General features: G+C 43.6%; 1 protein-coding gene across 6 annotated transcripts in view; it reads right to left on the reverse strand.

Annotated features, from left to right (window-relative positions):
* Nucleotides 1-15,685, reverse strand: part of NR2C1 (nuclear receptor subfamily 2 group C member 1) — a 96,632-nt gene extending 80,947 nt beyond the window's left edge. For 5 of the 6 annotated variants that reach the window (XM_034772950.1, XM_034772935.1, XM_034772943.1 and 2 more), the window contains exons 1-2: nt 15,549-15,685; nt 387-443 (exon numbers count right to left, since the gene is read on the reverse strand). The gene's annotated coding sequence lies outside the window, so the exon portion shown is untranslated. The remainder of the gene's footprint in view (nt 1-386; nt 444-15,548) is intronic. The other variant, XM_034772926.1, reaches the window with a different exon arrangement.
* Between the last annotated feature and the right edge of the window lie 2,062 nt (nt 15,686-17,747).

The following is a 17,747-nucleotide window of genomic DNA, read 5'->3' on the forward strand; positions in this document are numbered from 1 at the left end:
GTTTGTGTAGATATAGCCTAAGAGCGGGTTTCTTCAGTTTAGCTTGTGTCAATTGGAAAGGAGCTTAAGCAAAACAAAAAAACCCCTATCCTTATGCCAAAGTAAGAGTATCTACACAAGCGGTTATAGCAGTATAACTATGTTGGTATAACTGGTAAAACTTTCTGGTAGCCTTAGTCTTGAGTTCAGTGTTCCAGATTTACCCTGTAACAACTGGTGACATCAACATCACCGGAAGCAACACTGAGCAATATTTCAGACAATTTTGAAGCTACCAGATGTTACAGGGCAAACATGGAAACCTGAAAGAAGTACTGAGAAAGTACATAAAGAAGAAAAATTTGGGATACATATGTACAAAGCATTGTAGTTCATCTTTAACTTACCTATGGTACCTAGATTACACTTCACACCTCGTATGCATAATCACTCTGTGAAGACTCCTGTGATGAATTAAACAAAAGACACACCATTTCAGTTTTGTAGCTGTTATTATACAGGTTTACAGATTTAGCATAATTATTTTTCATTTTTAAACTCTTATCCATGAATTAGACTGGTAAAAATGCTGATTTTTTTAATGAATAATTCAATATTTTTTCAATGTGAATGAAAAAACTAGAACTAGAATTAAGAGCTTCTATCTGAAAATGGGAAATACTGTTCTCAAAACATTGAGGCTTTGTCTACACTGACAACTGAACAACAAAACTTTTGTCATTCAGAGGTGTTAAAAACAAAAACAAAAAACACTCCCGCGAAAGACAAAAGTTTTGTTGACGAAAAGCAACTGTGTGACAGCACTTTGTTGGCAAGAGTACTCTCCTGCTGAAAAAGCTACCTCCGCTCGTTGGGAGTGGAAGTTTTTTGTCGACAGGAGAGCTCTCTCCTGCTGACAAACAGCAGTTACATCGTGTGCCTTTTAACGGCACGGCTGTAGCGGCACAGCCATGTCGCTAAAAGCTGCATAGTGTAGACAAAGCCTGAGTGTTACATTTCACATGAGATAGGAAAGGCCACTCCAAAGCATTTTACTTTCTTCACATGTACTGTTGGGCCAGCTGCTCTACTGATACAGAAAATGATACACTAATCTGGGCATTAGGCCAATACTGGATCAATACTTAATGGAAGATCCCTACTTCAGCTCGGAAGCCTCCCAGCTATTGAACTCATGTCAAGTTTTCCCAACAGCACATGAACTATAACACCAATGGGAGCAACAGCCAGCCAGCAAAGTGCTGGATGCTATATGCAGCAAGACTCCTGAGAAACTAATCAACATAGAAATGCTTTTCAACAGCGAAGCTTTGCTGCCCTACCAAGTGTATGGTGATCCATTTCCCCCCCTTATTTAAATCAGGCAACTTTACATAATCTCATACATTTTCTATAGATTCTGGCCTCTTCTCTTACATAAACCCTCATAACTGGAAAATATATTCTGCTTTGTTGCTAACCTTATGACTCCTGCAAATGCAGTAAACACCCACCTCTTCCTTTCACATGAATCTTTCTACCTCTCTCCTGAAGAGTTCTCACTACACTGAGAAGTAAAACCCTGTTGCTCAGACAGATTTCTAGACCATTCAAATATTTTTGTCCCTCATCCATCTTCCCTCCCACCCCCAAAGAATCTGTGCTTTCTGCTACTGCACCTGTAAGCAGTTAACATTGTAAGAAAGCAGTATTTTAAATTATCAAGAAATGAGAATAAGCAATAGTGATAAAGAAGTATTTTTTAATCATTACTTTAGTGGATTTTGAAGGGAAATATCTACAAAGTATGAACTTTTACACAATCTGAATTTTGGGCTTAAATACTGAGTCTTAAGGAGTTTCAGTCTAAACTCTGAATTTCCTTGTTTTCAGCAATATTCTTATTCCTATTCCTATTACTTAATTCCAAGCATGCCCACAACATGCTAAGTGCTTTCTAAGGCATACTTCCTGCTCTGAAGAGCACACCTTATACATATTGTGTTTTCTATATTAATAATAAAAACATCAGAGTGATAGCTGATTGTTTCTTGTTCCAGAATGTGCACATTGCCCCCTACTAGCCTTTTAAAGCAATGACACAGATAAAAGGAGCAGTGATGTCAGCTTCTATTGTCTTTATTGCATTTTCAAACAAGCTCCTTCACACTTTCTCCCCTGCTGGCCCTCGCAATTGCAAAGAATTCCCCCTAAACATCCCCATATCTCCTTTTTATCCTCCTTCCAATCCCTCCTTAAAACTCTCCTTTGCAGAGATGCCTACAAAAAACTTGACAAGTTAGGCCACTGGTGCACTTATGCTCTTGATGAATTATGTACCACTGCGCACATGCAGAATTCATGGCCGGCACAGAATTCTCTCCCCCACCGCCAGAAAATACATTCTGCCAAAGAAGTGCTGCAGTTCCTCCTTTCACTCCCCATAGGATGCTGTGGTGCCAGAACAGCTGGCTGACTAGCAGTAACAGTTAGCAGCCAGCTGCATTAGTCACAGCAGCCTGCCTGTGCAGCCAGGTTAGGAGGCAGAATACAGCACATGGGACTGCTGGGGGGCTAACAGACTGTGGGGTTCAGAAGGGCTGTGGGGGACAGACTGGGGCGTGGGCTCATGTGCTAGTGGGGTAACAGCATTGAGCCAGGGGCTGAGTGAGAGGCGGGGCTCCAGCACCACATGGGGTCAGGGACACACAGGAACAGGGGTAGATATGCCAGATTGAATGGGAGAGGCTCAGGATCAGCCAGGGTCTGCATGGGGGAGACTCCCCACCTCCGTAACAATCCCTCCTGTCCCCCTCTCCTCCCCATAGACACTGTTCTATATTTCTCCCATGCACACCCAACAACCCTCCAGGTTCACTCCCAGGCTCTTTCCCTCTCCTCCATTACCCCTGATTCCCCCAAGCCTTTGCACTGCTTCTGAGGAGTGCAGGAAACACATTTTTGTATTGTAGTTTAAATGAAACAAAAAGTTCTGTATTAATATGATTAGTAAGGAATCTATTTGCCAAATAAAAACAACATTTCCTGAATCTTTCTTTTTGTCTGTATTGTCACAGACATACTTGCTGACAGGTATTTTGAAACAAATTACCGAAATAACTGAAACTGGCATGAGTATACTGTGTTATGCTGACAAATGAAATAAGCAGAATTTTAAAACATTATGCACAGAATTTTTAATTTTTTGGCACAGAATTCCCCCAGGACTATGCAGTGAGACCATTGCTTATCATGCTGACCAATACTGTCTCTGTTTCCTTGTAACACCCCAACCATATATATCCATCTGTTGCCTCGTCTTACACTTACATTGTAAACTTTTTGGGGTAGGGATCATCTTTTTGTTCTGTGTTTGTAGAGCGCCTAGCAAAATTGGGTTCTGATCTATAACCTGGGCTGCAAGACAATATGGTAATACCAATAATAAACAATACCTTTTTTGGCCATGACCACTGGTTTAAAACTGGTGTAGCAAATTATATTTGAGAGTAAAAATAGTTAAGAAATTAATATCTTAAATTCTATGGGTAACTAATGATGATCAAAAGGTGGAGACTTTCAAAGGCACATTAAGGTAACTAAATCCTATAATTATACTGCTATGGTTAAACTGTTATAACTTTACTGTGTATACAAACCCTTAATGCTTGTTAAAAGGGTTTTTCCAAGTGTTAGCTCTGCGGTTCTCAACAGTAGGGGAGACCCCAAAGTCTTTAGGGGGGCATGCTGACCTTTCCCATTCAGTCATGGGGTTGCAATGCCACTCATTCAAAACTGGCCCAGTCACTCCTCCATCGTGACTGCCAAATTTGAGTGAGATGCTTTGCAACCTGGCATACAGAGTCAACAATGCCAGCCACTGAAATTTAGTCTGGCTGCCCCTCGGATTAGCACTTTTTAGTGCCAAAATTGAGAAATACGGTCCTGAAAACTTTGTGGATACTATGGTATGTTCTCATTTAAAATCTTTCCCAGCCTATGCACAGTTAGACAGCAGGATCAAAGGACTGATTTATTTAAAGAAGAATCTCCTTTATTGGAATCAATGTATTAGATGGCCCAATTCGATCTAGATTACATTGGAAAATCCCCTTTTGTTCACCACAAAAAAGTTGGGGACATGATTAAAAAAAGGTTGAGAATCCCTGTTAGCTTAACGTGACTGAAAAAAATCACCCCCTTTTCACCTTTTTGCAGTAGTAGTTCGTTCCTTCCAGAGGACATAACATTAGGCCTAATCTTACACACAGTTTTAATAGTGGTGTAACCATGTTAGTTCAGGAATCATTCTTTTTTTTTAAACCGATATAGTTACACTGGTACAACCCCTAGCATTGATGCAGTTGTACCACTATAGACTGTTTCCCTTCCTGTATACGAAAAAGCTATATCAGTACTAACACATATTTAACAATACAGTATTACTGTATTCACAACTGGGGGGTTGTAACCCTTCATTTATCTCAATGTAGTTAAAATTGTGCAATTTTTCTGAGCAGACAGGGCCTTTATTCTGCTGTTGAAGAGCAAAATTCAAATCACTGGCTTTCCAGCTTTACAAATCAGTCAATGCCATATAGCAAGGACCTAAAAAGAACTATGACCTTAAAAGAAATAAGCATGGTCACATGTCCTTACTATGTGATGGTCTGACTTTTGAAATGTAAACTATCTTTCTAAGCAGCATCCTTATTCTCTCATGCCCTTCTCTATGCTGATACTCATATGTCAGGAGTGTGTTTCTTAAACTATTCATTCAACTGACACCCACTTCTAAAATTATGATGGAAAAGATAGATACATCAATAAACTCAAGAACAATTAACACACTCATGCATGCTTTATGTTTAATGAATATTTCCATTACAATGCTCCATTATTGGCAATGTAAATGAAGATTTGCCACCAAATGGGGGAAACACACCGTAGAAAACTAAACACCAGGCCCTCAATTCCTTTTGATATTAATGTAAGCCATGCACATAGAGCTGGGTCTTTATACAGTACCTAATTTTTTACATTAATATATTTTCTTAATTCTAATTTATTATATGGTTTCAAAGTCTGCACAAAACTTCATCAGGTTATACCAGATTGTCGCCTCAGATCTGTTGCAGTCTGTAGCTAATTCATTTTACATTACAAGCTTTAAACAACAGCCCAAGTTTTAAAATATTTGGGAACATACTTACGAGGATGTATAAATATTACATAATAATCATAGTGCTGTATGTACACCTGTATTTCAACTAGGACTTGTGGCATAGAAAGTTATACTGGTATAAGGCAGGGTGTGAATTTAAACTGTTACAGTCATACCAGTGTAACTCCCGGTCTGGGCACTCATATTCCACCATAAGAGTGTCTTTTTTTTTGGTTTAGCTTATGTTGTATTAGAAGTGATTTAAGCCAAGCTACAAAAATGACTCTTATTGTGGAACAAGTTTGAGTTATACCAGTATAACTATACCAGGTATTGTTGGAAAAATCTTCTGTGTATCCCCCAGACATATGTAAACCATTGTAGGAAAGCTTATCACCCACTCAACAAAAAGTTAATACTATGGAAAGTTTGGTGAAAAGACTGTTTCATTTCCCTGGACTGTCATAACACCTCACCATGGGACTGCATTAGGTCTCAGAAACCAACTATGTATGGAGCCAATTCTTTAAATGAGAGGCCTCCAAGGAAAACTCATGGGGACTACAGGAACTGATGACAATTCAGTAGATGGTTGCTTTCCTCTGAGTCAGTAATGAAACAATTGCCCAATATAGGATGTTGCCCTCTTTCATGAGAGATGTAAAACAAAGCTTCTGACTTCTAGCTGGTACAACTCCGAACATTTTTTGCTATTCTAACATGGATCATTCTGCCTAAATCCCCTATTCAGTTGAAAACGGAAACACTGCTCTTCATTTTCATTCCTAAATTAGTGCCCAGTGTTACTATGTGCTCATTAGAAGGGTGGCATAATTTACTCCGAATTTACTGATTATATATAAATAGGCATCATAGTTTGTCAAGAACTTTAAGATCCTCTATGATTAAATGTGCTAAATAAGTAGAGATTTAAGTACTTATTTTTCTAAGCTGTTTTTAAGCAGCATGTTTCTTCTCCTCCTCCTCTCTTCTCCCCTCCCGCACAAACATCTTTGCAGACACAGGGAGCAGTACAGCATCACAATTCACTTCTGTCCATGGTTTGTTCCTCCATTAAACCAAATTAAGAACATGATGAAAGGCCATGGTGATTTCAGGCCCCCTTGTTTTATACCAAAGTTTGACTTGAACCAGCTGCTTAATTTACCACCAATTCTTATGACATGATGGGAGTTTTCATACATAACTTTTATAACTGTGGAACTCCATAGGATTTTACTCATTTCCATAATGCATCCTTCCAAACCAAATCAAATGCCTTAGTGAAGTCAATGAAAACAGGAAACATCTTTAATTCCCTTTCTTATCCTCCCCCAAATAACTGTCAGAGTGTGTATAGCTGAACAATGCAACTTCGACCTGGTCTAAAGCTGCACTGTTCCTCGCCTGCTACATCCTCTAATTTGTTAATAATTACTTTCATCATTCTTCCTGGTACTAATAAGAAGCCTGTACCTCTATAATTACTGTATTTTCTGGCGTATAAGACTACTTTTTAACCCAGGAAAATCTTCTCAAAAGTCGGGGGTCGTCTTATACGCCGGGTGTCGTCTTATAGGGCGGGTGCTGAAACTTCCGAGCCGGACTGGAGAATCTGCGGTCGCCGCATATGGTGGGGGGAGCTCAAAAATGGCCGTGGCCACATCCCCGCCCGATGACGAGGTCAGGGGGCGCCTCACCGGGAAGGTGTAAGTGAAGGGCGGAGCAAGCTGCAGGCGTCCGGGACGCCCGGGGTATGGAAAAAAGAGATAGAGCGGCGCTGTGCCCAGAAAAACACGCCTCTTTCACCCGTCTGGCCCACCCTTGTATCCTATTACCGTACCTCCTTCTCTGCCTCTCAGATCTCGCTCCTGAGGACTGCAGTGAAGCGGCGCAGGCGCGCATGTGCGAGATCTGAGAGGCAGAGAAGGAGGTAATAGGATACAAGGGCGGGCCAGACGGGTGAAAGAGGCGTGTTTGCGCTACCGCTCTGATAGTCTTGGAGACAGGGAGGGCTGGGCAGGCAGGGAGAGCTGACCAATCCAAGCAGGCTTTGTATACAACAACCAGCCAATCGCCGGTAAGGTACATCGCTTGCCGTGATTGGCTGGTTGTTGTATACTGGGTACCACATACAGTACAGCACCAGTATTTGTACCTGTTCATACAGTATAGCACCAGTACATACAGTACAGTATACAAATGTCCAACAGTCAAAACCCCATCATGGCTCCACCAGCAAGAAGAAAGAAATATGAAGCCAGTTTCAAACTTAAAGTTGTAAACTTTGCCATGGAACATAATAACTGCGCTGCTGCAAGACAATATGGAGTAACAGAAAAGATGGTTCGGGACTGGAAAGCAAATGAAAAAGCATTAAAGAGTATGCCAAGGGGTAAGTGTGCATTAAGAAGAGGCACTCCACATTGGCCAGAACTCGAAAAACATGTAGCAGACATGGTGAATGAGCATCGCCAAAACGGTTATGTAGTGACACGAAATAAAATACATTTGTTTGCACTTCCGTGGGCCAAATCTAACCCAGATCACAGCAACAGATTTAAGGCCACTGTATCCTGGTGTACTAGATTCATGGGAAGGCATAATATGGTACTGAGGCAAAAGATGAAAATTGCCCCAAAATTACCTGCAGATCTTGATAGCAAAGTAAATAGTTTCCATCGATACATAATACAACAGCGCACTAAACATGGCTATGCGTTAAGTAGTATTGGAAATATGGATGAAACTCCAATGAATTTTGATATGGTTGGAAATAAAACTGTCCATCAAAAAGGTGAAAAAACAATTTTAATTAAAACAACAGGACATGAGAAGTCCAGTTTTACAGTGGTACTAGGATGCACAGCTGATGGCGCCAAACTGAGACCAATGATTATTTTTAAAAGAAAAACAATGCCGAAATTCAAGTTCCCTGTTGGTTGTTTTGTACATGTGAATGAAAAAGGCTGGATGGATGAAGAAGGGGTAAAGCTATGGCTTGATAATGTATGGAGCAGGCGACCAGGTGGACTTATTCAAAAATGTAGTCTACTGGTGTGGGATATGTTCAGGGCTCATTTAACTCCCAGCACCAAGCAAATGCTTGCAAGACTAAACACAGATGCGGCAGTTATTCCTGCAGGATTGACATCGTTGGTACACCCACTGGATGTGTGCCTAAACAAGCCATTTAAAGATCGCATTCAAGAACAGTGGAATGAATGGATGGTTAGCGGCGAAAAGTCATTCACAAAAGGAGGAAACATGCGTGCTCCACGGTTGGAAAAGCCTGGAATGATATTGATGCAGAAACAGTAATCAAGTCTTTCAAGAAGTGTGGCATATCAAATTCATTAGATGGTATGGAGGATGACTACTTGTGGCAAGATGAAGAGGAAGCGGAAGCTGAGACCACACCATCTGATACGGAATTCGATCCATACGATGACTGCCTTACAAATGTATCACAAGATGTCATTGATGTACTTATGATATCAGATGACGAACAGGAGGATTTTGAAGGCTTTTAAAGGGAAACTGTCACGCCAGCAAAACCTGTAAAAATACCGTAGCTTGCAGTTATGATGGGCGTTGCTAACTCGCCAGGGACTTGCCCGGCACTTGCTCTCTCTCTCTTGTTTGTTATCTTCCTCCTATCATCATCAGTTCCAGTTTGGTTGACAGCTTAGAAAACAAACAGCATGGCAGCTCCCATGGGTTTATTGTCTTATCCTTCCTTTCAGCTTTAGAGTGAATTAGGAAAAGTTTAATCCACTTGCACTGTTTTATGTTTACATGTTTGATGACAAACAGCCTTATGTTTATAAGTGACAGTTTTCCTGCTAAGTACCTGCATGTCATAAGCATTTGAATTAAAATTACCATATTGAAATCAAATCTGATGTTTTTTTAATTTTTTTTTTTGGTGTGCGTTGGAAGAGGGGTAGTCTTATACGGCGAGTATATCCCAAACTCTATATTTTAACTGGAAAAGTTGGGGGTCGTCTTATACGCCCAGTCGTCTTATACGCCGGAAAATACGGTATTTGGATTGGGAGGATTGCCTTTCTTCGGGACTGATACAACTATTGCCTTCAGCCAGTCATCCAGTACCTCTCTCTTGCTCCCATACCTTAAGTATTTTCCCTAATTCTTTGATAGCACTTGTCCCATCACGTTTTAGCTGCTCAACTATTATATTGTCTATTCCTGCAGCTTTCCCATTGGTTTAACTGCTTTACTGCTCTATTTCTTTTACTGATGGTGATTCAGTGCTGATATCCATTCTGCCTTGCAAGCTGCCCTGTCCATCTAGCATACATACAATGCTTGCATCTGGATGAACTACAGGGTTCAGCACTTTGTCAGAATGCTCCTTCCAGCACTTTTCTTCAGCATTTGTCAGTTCACTGGTAGCCTCTCTTACCACTTGCATCATCGTCCTGATTGTGTTTCCATGCAACTTAACCTTACTGTATATAGTTTTACATTTTTTGCTTCATTTTTATTATTTATAAAGCACTGCAGAATCGGCCTCAGAAGCATTCTTTGAAAAAGTTACAAAACTTAGTTCAGTAGTTTAATACCAGGAAGTTCAAGCAGAACAAAAATCTAAACCAGCAATTAAACTGTAGTCCAAAGAGCCATATTTCTCACAATGGCAAAGGAGTCTTCAAACAGTAATATTTCCTATGAACAGCAGCCCAATTCAGGACTCTGAAGACTACCAGAGGTTGGCTTTTTTTTTTTTTTTGGTCTAACAAAATTACTCAAGCAACTATGCACACCCCTGTTCAGTGCTTCATGTTTTTGTATATCGTTTCTATATGATCATATTTGCACACAAACATTTAAGAGAGTCAAACAAAGACAGATAATGTCAATAACCAAGGAAATTTAAAATAGGTGGGTCTGCAAGCAAATAAGGGGAGATTTGATACTCATGGGCATAAAATGAGGAAGAAAAAGCAACCATGCTTATATCTGCACCAGTCACATTAAAGCATCTTTTCCTCATAACTTTAATGCTATCCTGATATTAATTTTTTCATATTAAACTCTGCAGCTGGAGGACAGATAAGGGAACAGGACTGCTAGGGAAGGTGATCGATGAAAGAATCCACCTCTGGAAAAAAAATTTAGATGCACTGAATTAAAATATGGTATTTTGCCAAGCTAGTGGAAGTAACCTATTATATCTTATTCCCTGCTGCCTTCAAAGCCCTATATTCCATAGTGACATCCTTCTCCTTTCTAAACAATGTAAAAAGTAAATCTTCCATAAAAGATTCACTAATTTCATTTGTATAGGAATTACTTTTTAGTTTGAAAATATACTATTAATGAAGTGTGTACTTTTTATGCTTCTTATGCATTAAAAAAATTGAAAGTTTTTTCTAAAATAATCTGCTTGTTTTCCCCTTACAAATAGTAGGTATTTATAGTAGTGCCCACAATGTAGTATACAAAAATTAAGGAAGACACACCACTTGTCCCAAAGAGCTTATTATGTGATCTTTCCAGTTATCCTCTGAATTTTGAGGTCTTGCAACCTTTGATTGAAGGAGCAAGCATTTTTAATATTTAAAAGATATTTTTGCCTGTAATTCCCAGGTTAAATAGGAAATGAAAAAGATTTAAACAGCCTGAATAAAAATGATTTCCCCCTCAATCAGGTTTCACTTGTGTCTAATGTCAAGTTTACTAGTTTCTTTAGCTGTCCATGGAGCTTCAGGGAAAAAAACAAACCTAGATAGACTAGATCTGAATTTCTAACGCAAAGCAAAAGATAAAAATAGAGGTCCTTGTATACTTTACAGAGGGGTAGTCAACAGGTGGATTGCAGGCCAAATCCGGACCGTCAGACGCTTTTGAAGGGACCGCCAAATCTTTTTATTTATTTATGCTTACATCCCTTGTTGCTCCTTTTGAAAGCCCAAGCTGTCACCATGGAGCGATGTAAGTGCTACAGATGATGTAAGCACGGGTCTGACAACCTGGACCCTGGTCACCCCAGGCAGGGCTGACAGCAGAGCGCCCCTAGCATGGGTATAAACAGCAATATAACCACTGAGGCACTGTTTAGGGAAGTATAGCATAGACACACCTGAAGGGTTGGGGATGTGCGTGAGTACATATCCTACATGGCTCTCTACTTGCCCAAGCCTACATGGCTCTCTACTTGTCCTCCCATCTATCACTGATATTTTTAGCAAATAGTGGAATGCCCCCATAATCTTTGTAAACGTCGTGAAACAGGATTTTAGGATTAAATGAAGACATCTAAAACTATATACTGAGTATCATGGCTAAGAAACTGACAATTTATAGTTTTCCTTAGGCAAATATTCTATACACTAAGTGTACAAAGCATTCTTTTTCTCACATTTACTAGCAGTAGTTTTCATTCTCTCTCATGAGAGAACCAACACCATTCTTTCACCAAATATACACAAGATGCTGTGAAATCCTACAATATTTGTTTTCAGCTTTGCAGAATCAAGATGACAAAACCTCAACTAATTGTGGTTCAGAAGCCAGGAGAGTAAGTACATACTTGACAATCTATTTTAGAATCTTGACACACAGATGAGTCCCCTATATTTGGAAACTGGTCTTACTTTTTCAGAATCAAATAATCAATATAGACCATATAGCTTATCTGTTCTCCCATGTGACAACTTTGCTTCACAAACTGTGGTAAAACTACAACAACTTTATTGGATGGAGAAAATGTATGTTTATTACACATTAACCAATACAATGCATGCACAGTAAACTAGTAAGTAAAACAACAAAAAATAAATACATCAACATACAAAATTTAAGCAATGTAATATTCAACATTTTGTCACTATAAATACTTTAGATCTTATGTTACATAGGGAAATCGGTATTAACGAAACAGATAACTTTGAATCTAAATAATCTGTAAATACATTTCACATCCGAGCAATAGTGACAGAGACTTTGTCAACAGCAACTACAGTCCCATTATTATTGGGCCATCAGTTCCAATAGCTCCTTTTCAGTAATCTACAGAAAAAATTAGAGTTAACTTAAGATAGGTGAGTTGAAATCATCCAGCAAAGCTCTATTATGTAGAAACCATGATGTTCAACCTCAAGGGTGAAGCTTATAAGAGCAGGCAACAGCTTTTTTGGCATCAGGACCAAAGCTATGGAACTCATTAAAGGAGAAGATAAAAATGCCCACAAAGCTCACTGCCTTCAAAATGAAAAGTAAAAGATATTTCTTTGATTTAGCTTTCTCACAGCTACAAGTAAAAACAGTAAAGAATGAGAAAAGGAGGAAGAGAAATAAATCTGCTAAGAGACAGCCCCAGGAGTCCTGGGAAAAAACAGAGGATAGTTAGATCACTGGCCTAACATGATTTTTGTTCTCCAGGACACATTCAGATACTAAGGTGACAGATGACAATTTAAGATGATGTCTCTTTCCAATAGTCTAAGAATCAGACATAGCAACTCTTTTCAGACAGGAAACACTGCCTTCAGAAAGCCATTTCAAATTATAGGATGTAGCAAGTGCAACAGGGAATGGCCAAATTGACTTTCCCGAAAGCAGAAAAACTACAAAGAAAAGTGTAAACAAAAAGACAACACAGAACAATGTCATTTCTTCTGACTCTGCAGTGACAGATTCAGTAATTTCATTTTTAACAACATTTTCTGTGGAAGAATTGCCCAGTTCCAACTGACTAAAATGTTGAGCTATAATTTTTTTTTAAATAAATATTATCACAATGGGGTCCAGGTCCACAATTAGGCCTCTTACATGCTTCAATAATGCAAATAAAGAAGAAGAATAGTGCCACTGCCTACAATATTAGCACTCACACCTCCTTTCAAGAGTAGCCACTATCCGTTACAAACACATGATTTAATATGCAGTCAATGAGTATCTCAGTGTTTAGCAAGAAGTATGGCTAGCCTTGCCCTATACTGAAGTCAATGTCCACTTCAATAAATGTATTTTGGCAAAAATGAAACAGTTATTACAAAATACATGTGTGTTTTACAGGGCACAGACTGTGCCTTTTGCATTTGACCAGTACCTAGCCATTTTGGGCACTAACGGGTACAACTAATAAAAAACACCACCACTGTGGCAAACAGTAAGTCTGCCATATCAATTATACAGGAGCCTGTCAAAATTTGTAAGACAATTTCCATGCAAAAAAAAAGCAAACATCATTCTGGGATGTATTAGCAGGAGTGTTGTAAGCAAGACATGAGAAATAATGCTTCTGCTCTACTCTGCACTGATGACCTCCACTGGAGCATTGTGTTCAGTTCTGGGTGCCACATTTCAGGAAGGATGTGGACGAATTGAACAGACTCCAGAGAAGAGCAACAAAAATGATTAAAGGTCTAGAAAACATGACCTATGAGGGAAGATTGAAAAAACTGGGTTTGTTTAGTCTGGAAAAGAAAAGACTGAGAGGGGTCATGATAACAGTTTTCAAGTACGTAAAAGGTTGCTACAAGGAGGAGGGGAAAAAAATATTTTTCTTATCCTTGGAGGATAGGACAAGGAGCAATGGGCTTAAATTGCAGCAAGTGAAGTATAAGTTGGACATTAGGAAAAACTTCCTCATGGTTAAGCACTGGAATAAGTTGCCTAGGGAGGCTGTAGAATCTCCATCATGAGATTACACAAGAGCAGGTTAGAAAAACACCTGGCAAGAATGGTCTACTCTAGATAATACTTAGTCCTGCCATGAATGCAGGGGACTGGACTAGATGACCTCTTGAGATCCCTTCCAGTCCTAGGATTCTACCTTCATACTGTATTAAAAAGGAAAAATATCAGTCTTCACTAAACCTGCATGCAGTATAGTTATAGCCAGGTTGGTTTCAGGATTATAGAGAGACAAGGTGGGTGAAGTAGTATTTTCACTAAACCTGGACAGTCAGGGGATTGTCAGTGGAATGAAGCCTTACCCCCTCCAGATCTTGGTTACTATTTTGTCTGAAACAGATTTGAACCAACAATATACATCAACCAGCCCTTCAACATCTAGTGTCTTAGCTGGAGTGAATGGATAGTCTGTCCAGCTCACACTGGCAGCCACATCAATTTGCAGCCTGACTGTATTAACCAAAACACTGAGTGGGAATGTCAACCAAGGAAGCTTGCCATGGCACCCACAAAGAGCCTTCAAATCAGGTTTAATACAGTGGTGGGACAAAATAGGGAAGAGTACTGCCAGTGAATGGCCTGTACTGTACTTGGAGAACTTTTTAGTCTGCAGGGTTGTCAGGCAGGCACCTTCAGCAAGCACCAGGTTAAATTCATGGGGGACAGGGGAGAACAGGGGCAGAGAGAAAACAAAGATCTTTTATGTGTGCCATGTAAGCCTTTTGCTTAAAAACACTACATTCAATTTGACAGGTCTCCAAGTTGAAGGAGTCTTGATTTCACAGTCACACACCTGGGCAGACGCTGCCATTTTCTAGTAAAATGGCTGCTACCAGGAGTGAACTTGTCCTCTATTTCGATTAGAAAGTTGATATTCAGCCAGCACATTTCACAGTCCACCCATGGGGGTAGCTTTTTCCTCTGTGATGAAGGAGACAAAAGGCGAGGCGGTGGCAGCTTTAGCCTGACACCTCCCCACACACACCCCGCCAGGGAAAGTGGTTGGCGCGGCCTTTAATCCTGTCACTTGAAAGGTGGTGTTAGACAAGCCTCTCCGCCGGGAAGGAGTACGAGGCCCATGCAGCTCGGGTCGGGAGCGCCCCTGGGGCCGGCCTGTAGCTAGACAGCTCCCTACCGAGCGGCGGGACCGAGGCAGGGCCCAGCCTCCTTCTCCGCCCGAGCGGCCGCAGTCAAACCCGCACGGGACGCTCGGCCCACACAAAATGGCTGCTGTTGCCGCCTGTGCGCTAACGGGGAAGGGGAGACCCGGGCGCTACCGCCCCCCCGCCTAACGAGCCAAACCCGCTCCCAACCTCCGCCCTCCCCAGCGGCAACCGGGAAGTTCAGCCGCCCCCTCAGGCGGGCAGAGGCGCTAAAGCCGCCGCGCGGGAGGCCGGGCGCAGGAGCCGCCCCCGATCCCCACTCCCGGGCGAGCGGGCGGAGCGGGCCCCGGGGCGCGGCCGGGATCCGGGGAGGGGAGACACAAGCTTTTCCTGTGAGGTGAAAGGTCAGGAGGGCGCGGAGTCGCCGCCCGGGGACGCCAGGAGGAGCTGCCCGCCCCAGGACAGACACACAGGGGGCCGCTTCCCCGGCTCCTCTGGGTCGCGGCGCGGAACGAGGGACGAGAGCCGCCCCCAGGCAGGGCAGTGCCGCGCCGCGCCCCTCTGCCAGGCCTCGCGTGAGCCGCTACCGAGCCCGGGGGAGGAAAGCGGCTGCAGGCCACCCCGGCCGCTCTCACCTGGCGGGCCCAGCTCCCGGCGGCCTCTCCTGGGGGGTTATTTGTCGGTGGCGGCTCCGGCTCCGGGAGGTCAGAGTTCGTGACCCCGCCCCTCCGCTCCGCGCGGCGCTCCGCCCTCCTCGCGCCTGTCCCCGACCCGCGCCTGCGCACACAGCGAGCCCGCCGGGAGGGGCGCGTGAGGAGGGCGCAGCTCGCGGACGGCGGTGGGAGGGAGCGGGAAGAGGCCGGAGCGAGAGGAGCGGGCGGCGCGAGGACTCCAATGGAAGGGGCGAGGCCCCCGGAGCCACGTGCGGTCGTTGGGCGGGGCCTTTCCCCCACACGTGTGGTTCTACAGCCGGCGGGGTCCCAGGCGGCGGGAAACCACGTGAACACGGGGCGCGGCTCTGGCGCCCGGAGCGTCGCTTGCTTTGGGGAACCGCTGCACTGAGCAGTGACCAGGCGGCCCCGCACAGCCCCGCACCGGCGCTCTGGTGGGCATTAGTCAGTACCTGCCTGCGACCTGCAGGGGTCTAAGGTTGTCAGGTGTCTAGTTGTTGACCAGAATAACCAAGCAGAAAGGGACCCCAGCGGCTCCGGTCAGCACCTTCTGCACCCTGAACCCCTCATTTCTGGCCCTGCCCCAGAGGCCTTACCCACTCCCCTTGTACCCCCCCCCCACAAAAACCCTGTACTGTATGACACACCCAGTGCTGGGTTTACAGTGGTGTCATGGCACCAGGACCATGCTCAGAAGGGGCCACAGCCTGCTCTTCCTGCACTGTGCACTGAGACCTCACTGGCTCCCCACCCTGCTCTTCTTGGCCTGCCCACTGGCCAGCCGAGGGCTCCTCTCTACCCCTGGTTCCACCTGCCAGATTCTCTCTGCTTCTTGGTCTGACCCCACTACACCTCTGGCTTTGGGCAGTCTCTATTTCCCACCACCTGTGAGGCCCCACCTGTCTCCCCGGAATTAGCTGCCTGGGACTGATGCAGAAGCCGGGCCAGTCTCAGCCAGTGCGGTGGGGGGGACAGTGTGGGGGGCCTGGCTGGGCTCCTCCAGGCAAGTGGATCCTGAGGGAGCCCGGGCGGGGCAGGCCCTGGCCTGGCTGATCACATGACTGCTGAGGGGCCCGAGTGATTACCCACCCTGGGGCCAGTCCTGGGGACCAGATCACCAAAGGGCCGGTGAGTGTGGCCAGTAGGCAGGGCGTGGGGGAGTGGGTCTCTGGTGGGCCTGAGGGGGGTGTTTGGCTGTGAGGGGACAGTGAAGATCTGTGTGATGGGGCACTGGGGAGTGAGGGTTCTGTGCGGGGTGCTGGGCAGTTGTGGTGGGGTCAGGGGGGGCTTTGGCCATAGAGAATTGGGGGTGACGGGGTGTTCTGGTGTTGAGCGCGGGGGGGAGAGGATGTGTAGCACAGCATGAGGCCACCCCTGAGGGGAAGAAGCATGCTGGCACCACAGGGCTGGGTGGGCTATCATGGATCTGGCAACTACTGGTTTGTAAATAGTGCCCTTGCACTGGGCTGGGCGGAGCGGGGCCGCCCCTGACATGCCATGTCCCTGGCTAGCTCCTTGCCCTGGGGACTGACCTCCCGTCCCCGTGCCATGCTCCATTGCCCCCATGGGGGCCCAAAAATATGCTTGGCGCTGGGCCCACAAAAGATTAATCCAGCCCTTCTCACACCGTACAACACTCCAGGTTCACTCCCAGGCATCTTCCCAGCAATTACTTCCTCAGTGCCTGTGTTACCCAACTCTCCCAAGCCTTTGCGCTGTTTTGAGGGGTGTGGGAAATACATTTCAGTATTGTTGTTTAAATGAATTATTACTCAGAGTTCTGTATTAATACACCTAGTAAGAAATCTATTTGTTAAAAAAACATTTCCTGAATCTTTTTTGTTGTTTGTATTGTTACAGATATACTGGCTGACAGGTATTTTAAAATAAATTAGCCAAATAAATGAAACTGGCATGATTATATTGTGTTGTTTTGACAAATAAAATGTGCAGAATTTTAAAATAGTGTGTGCAGAATTCCCTCAGGAGTAGCATATGTACTCAGTCCACAGCCCCCAATCCAAGGTAAAAAACACCTTCTGCCACGTGAACGCTGTTCCAGCTGCAGCTGTTTCTAACATCACATGGGCAGCCAGCACGGACTGACCAACTGGATGGTCTAACCAGGTCTATACTGATCATTACCCATGGAGCTTCAGCATT

Source organism: Trachemys scripta, chromosome 1 (genome assembly GCF_013100865.1).
Source record: "Trachemys scripta elegans isolate TJP31775 chromosome 1, CAS_Tse_1.0, whole genome shotgun sequence".
NCBI classification, from domain to species: Eukaryota; Metazoa; Chordata; order Testudines; family Emydidae; genus Trachemys; species Trachemys scripta.